Below are 5,495 nucleotides of genomic sequence, written 5' to 3'. Positions count from 1 at the left end.
TTGACTTTGCATCCTGCTTTTTTGCCAAATTCATTTATTAGGTCCAGCAGTTTTTCGGTGGAATCTACAGAATTTTTTATGGACACTATTATGTCATCTGCAAACAATGACATATTTGTTTCCTCCTTTCCAATTTGAATGCCTTTTATTTATTTTTCTTGTCTGATTGCTGTGGCTAGGACTTCCAATATTATATTGAATAGAAGTGGTTAAAGTGAGCAACCATGTACTTTTCCTGATATTAGTGGGAAAGTTTTTAGTTTCTGCCCATTGAGTATGCTGTTGGCTTTAGGTATCGTATATGTTGACTTTATTAGGTTGAGGAATCCTCCTTCTTTTCTCATTTTGCTGAAAGTTTTCATCATGAATGGATACTGTACATTATCAAATTCTTTTTCTGCATCTATTGATATGACCATGCGATTTTTGTCATTTGTTTTGTTTATGTGATGTATGACAGTTATTGATTAGTGAATATTGTTTTGTCCTTGCAACCCTGGGATGATTTCCACTTGGTCATAGTGTATAACTTTTTTATTGTATTGCTGTTAGTGATTTGCCAAAATTTTGTGTAGGATTTTAGCATCTATGTTCATCAATGATATCAGCCTGAAGTTTTCTTTCTTTGTTGTGTCTTTATCTCTTTGGGGGATTAGGAGGATGCTGGCTTCATTAAAAGAGTTTGGGAGTCTTCCATATTCTTGGATTTTTTTAATAGTCTGTGGAGAATAGGGGTTAGCTCTTTACTAAATGCTTTGTAAAATTCTCCTGTGAAACCATCCAGTCCAGGGCATTTGTGTGTTGGGAGTTTTTTAATTAGTACTTTAATTTCATCAGCTGTCATTGATTTGTTCAGGCTTTCTGCTTCTTCTTCATACAATTTTGAAAGATTATATTTTCTAGAAATCTGTCCATTTCACCTAGGTTTTCTAATTTCTTGGCATATAGTTGTTCTTAGTAATTTCCTACAGTCATTTGTATTTCTGTGGTATCAGCTGTAATATCTCCTTTCATTTAGAATTGTGTGTGTCTGGGTGCTCTCTTTGTTTTTCTTGATGAGTTTGCTTAAAGGCTTGTCGATTTTGTTTATCTTTTCAAAGAACCAGATCCTGGATTTATTTGTCCTTAGAATTTTGCTTTTAGTCTCTGTCATTCAATTCTGTTCTGATCTTGATTATTTTCTTTCTTCTACTTGTTCTGGACTGTCTCTGTTGTTGTTCCTCAATTTCTTGTAGATGTAGGGTTAGGCTGTTTGTTTGAAATGTTTCTATTCTTTTTAGGTAGGCCTATATCACTTTGAAGTTCCCTCTCAGGACTGTCTGAACTGTGTCCCATATGTTTTGGATTGTTGTGAGTTCATTTTCATTTGTTTCCAGAAACTTTTTTATTTTGTCCTTGATCTCATTCTTCACGCATTCATTGTTTAATAGAATGGTATTCAATCTCCATGAGTTTGAGTGTTTTCAAGTTTTCTCATTGAGGTTGGTTTCTGGTTTCTGTCCCTTGTAGTCAGAGAAAATGCTTGATATTATTTCAATTTTCTTGAATCTGTTGAGGCTTCTTTTGTGTCCAATCATGTGGTCTATCTTTGAAGATGTTCCATGTGCATTTGAAAAGAATGGATATTTTGCTTCTTTGGGATGGAAGGCCCTCTCTCTCTCTCTCTCTCTCCATATATATATATTAACTCCATTAGGTCTAGGACATCGTTCAATGCTACAATATCTTTACTGATATTTTGTTTAGAATATCTATACATTTTTGACAGTGGGGGCTTAAAATCCCCTATAATAATAGTGTTTCTTTCAACATCTTTCTTGACATCCTTCAAGATTTTCTTTATATATTTGGGTGTGTATATATATTTATAATGTTTGTTTCTTCTTGATTGATTCTTCTCTTGAGTATTATGAAGTGTCCTTCTGGGTCACATTTTTATGGCTTTTGTTTTCATGTCTATTTGATCTGACATGAATGTTGCTAACCCTCATTTTCTTTCCTGTCCATATGTATGGAATATTTTCTTTCCAACTCTGCACTCTCAGTCTGTGGAGGTCTTTAGTTCTGAGGTGGGTCTCTTTTAGGCAGCATATGTGTGGGTCATGATTTCTTATCCATCAGCTACTTCATGTCTCTGGATTAGAGTGTTTAATCCATTTACTTTTAAGGTTATTATTGATAAGTATTTGTTCTCCCTCCCCCCATTTTTGTACTGGTGTTTCTCTCTCTTTCACTCCTTTCCTTTATCTTCTTATATTAGTCCCTTTAGTAAAACTTGTAGGGCTGGTTTGTTGAAGATGTATTCTTTCACCTTCTTTGTCTGGGAAAAATTTTATTTGGCCTTCCATTTTCATTGAGAGCCTCCTGGGTAGAGTTATCTTTGTTGCAAGCCTTTGCTTTTTTTTCAACTTGGTATATCTCTTGCCATTCTCTCCTGGATTAGAGTGTTTCTATTGAGAAATGAGCTGCTAGCCTTTTTGGAGCCACTTTGTATGTCACTTCTTGTTTCTTTCTGCTGCTTTTAAGATTCTTTGTTTTAAAATTTACTATTTTAATTATGATGTGACTTGACGTAGGCCTTTTAGGGTTTATCTTCATTGGGTCCTTCTTAGCTTCCTGCACTTGCATGTTTTTTTTTTCCCTCTCCAGGTTTGAAAAGTCTTCTGTCTCTTTTTCAAACAGGATTTCTATCCCCTTTTCCTTTTCTTCTTCTGGTATTCCTATGATTCCAATGTTGTTGCTTTTCCTATTATCTTGGAGTTCCTTTAAGTATGTTCACTTTTTTAAATCTTTTTTCATGGAGCTACTCTACCTGGGTGTTTTTTTCCACTTTGTCTTCCAGCTCTCTAATCTGGTCCTCTGCTTCATCCAGCCTGTTTGTAATTATTTCTAGTGTGCTTTTTATTTCTGTTATTTTACTGTTCATTTCTTCCTTGTTTTTGGTTATAGTGTCTATTTCCTTTTGCATACTGTTTGCATACTGTTTGAGTTCTCACTCAGTTCTTTGTAGTTGTCTGTGAGTTCCTTGACCATATTTATAGCCATTCTCTTGAATTCCATATCTGAGAGTTTGCTTACCTCTATTTCATTCAACTCTTTTAGTAGGGAGTCTTTCCTTTTTTTGGATTACAGGCTATTTTGGCTCCCCTTTTCAGGTGAACTTTTTTGGTTTTGTCAGGTGACCTGATGTTTTGCTTTGCTAGCTGTCTTTGTATGGTGAACTTCTATGGTTGTATTTATATGGGATTCAGTGGTGTGATCTCTTTAATCTCCTTGTCTGGATACTCTAGGTTTGCTCTTTCTTCTGTTTGTGTGGGCTCTCTTATTGTACTTTTTTTTTTACCTTTTGGTGGTTCCTTTGTTGGTAGTTTGTCTCCTCCAGCAGGTATACTGATATTCTCTATACTGATCACATTCTTGTATGTGATCAATGGCAAGGGGTAGGCAAAATGGATTGAGACAAAGAGATAGTATCCTATGGGATTCAAAGTAGTAACAAGTAGAGAAGAGATAGAAGATTCATTGTATAAGTATAGCATTAACCCCACTAGACACTTTTTATAAAAGGTGAAAGATAGATAATATTCTTGTTAGAGGGGACACAGATTGTTAGCTAAATCCAGTAAACAGAGCACTTACAGAAGGTTATATGATCAAATATCGTGAGAATAAAAGATAGAAAGTAGGTGTAGTGGGTGACAGAATAGAGTTAATCACAACAAATAATAAAGCTCAGGAATAAAGTAAAATGGGTAAGATCGTGAAGGGGTGCTTTGTAGTATGTACAATTGTATGGAACAACAATTATTTACAATAGAACTGGAAAAAACAATAATATGACAAGAAATATATATTTTGGATAACCAGAATAGAAAGTACACAATCAACAGTAGTGTGTTATTGGAGCAGGAGTGAAGTTAAGAAGAATAATTAAATACAATATGAAGGTGAAAATAAGGAAAACCAGTTAAACGATGCAATTAAATAGAGAAATAAAGAAAATGAAGAAAACTAAACATAAATAAGAGAAATAAAAATACTAATAAAATAAAGGAAGTAAAAATAATGAAAAGTAATAATAATACAAATAAACAACAAATTTGGAATTCTTCACAATTTTGTGTCTCATCCTTGCACAAGGGCCATGCTAACCTGCTCCGTATCATTCCAATTTTAGTATATGTGCTGCCGAAATGACCACTCCCATTCTTCTTGTTCCTTTTTCCATTTATAAGCAGCAGAGCTGAGAGACATGAATCTAACTTCCAGGGTGTGGTTTCTGGCTCCTCCATCAGCTACTCTCATGACACCCTTTTTATCCTCATCTTATTTATTTCATTCTTTCTTTTTTCACTCATTTTTAAAACATTTTATTTATTTATTTTTAGAAAGAGGGGAAGGGAAGGAGAAAGAGAGGGAGAGAAACATCAATGTGTGGCTGCCTCCCACGTACCCCCTACTGGGGACCTGGCCTGCAACCCAGGCATGTGCCCTGACTGGGAATCGAACCTGCGACCCTTTGCTTCACAGGCCCGTGCTTAATCCACTGGGCTACACCAGCCAGGGCTCACTCATTTTTATTTGTTTTTTTCTCAGCAGTGTCTTCCAGAAGTAGCCTGTGGCACCTCTACCCTTTGGCAGCCACTAGAGTTCAGTTCCCAGGAGAGTAGGTCCCAAGAAGCTCTTGAATTCTTGGCCTGCTCTCATATCACGTCTTTAGAAGAACTCATGAGAGCAGACTCCCACCCAATGGCAGGGCATGCCACAGAGCCTGCTCCTACTCCTCCTGGGTAATTACCTCCACAACTTCTAGTTCCAGCAGGGCACTCCCACGAGTCCAGACTCTTTCCTGGCCATTCCCCTGTCCTGCTCACTTCTTGGGCTTCCTTCTGACCTAAACAGCATTATCATCACTCATACTTCATGATCATTTCTACCCTCAGGCTACATTTCAGTTTTTATGTCCTTTTATGTATGTCACATTTAAATTTCTTAAACCGCTCCCTTCTTTTTACCCATTTCCACTGCCTTAAATTATCCTAATGTTTTCCTTCTGCCTAAGTAGATCCTGCCTTCAAGCAGGGTACTCATCAGTGCATTTCAAAGGGTGGAAAAGAGCAATCAAGGCCCTCTGAGATAAACTATTCTCACTTTCCCACTCCCACTCACTGCCCCAGGCTCACTCCTTGAATGTCCCAAGTTCCATCCTACCTTGGTGCCTCAGCTCACACCTAATATGCAGTGTGAAGTTCCCACACTCTTAACCCTCCCAGGCATGACCCCTATATCTTTGCTCCCAAGCCTCTGTCCACATAACAAGGACTCATTCCATAGGCTGTGTGCCCAGTGATGTGAGTGCAGTTCTGTTCATCCTGTCTTTGGTTTTTCAAATTCCATAGTCTGTACTTAAGAATGTAGATGATTAGAGCAGTGTCCATTTTCCAGGCCTCTCTGGACTCTTCTGCATGTATTAAACTACTTTATTACCATGCTAG

At 37.0% G+C, this 5,495-nt stretch overlaps 1 non-coding gene across 1 annotated transcript; it reads right to left on the bottom strand.

Annotated features, from left to right (window-relative positions):
• Positions 1–4,094: 4,094 nt before the first annotated feature.
• LOC118981063 (U6 spliceosomal RNA) lies at positions 4,095–4,201 on the bottom strand. The gene has a single exon (XR_005065263.1). It is a non-coding gene; the product is annotated as a U6 spliceosomal RNA (small nuclear RNA).
• Positions 4,202–5,495: the final 1,294 nt, after the last annotated feature.

Source organism: Sturnira hondurensis, unplaced genomic scaffold (genome assembly GCF_014824575.4).
Source record: "Sturnira hondurensis isolate 20B ecotype Veracruz unplaced genomic scaffold, ASM1482457v3 Scaffold0023451, whole genome shotgun sequence".
In the NCBI taxonomy this organism is placed as follows: Eukaryota; Metazoa; Chordata; class Mammalia; order Chiroptera; family Phyllostomidae; genus Sturnira; species Sturnira hondurensis.
Note: the sequence above shows the minus strand (reverse complement) of the source record. Positions and strands in the feature narration are given on the sequence as shown.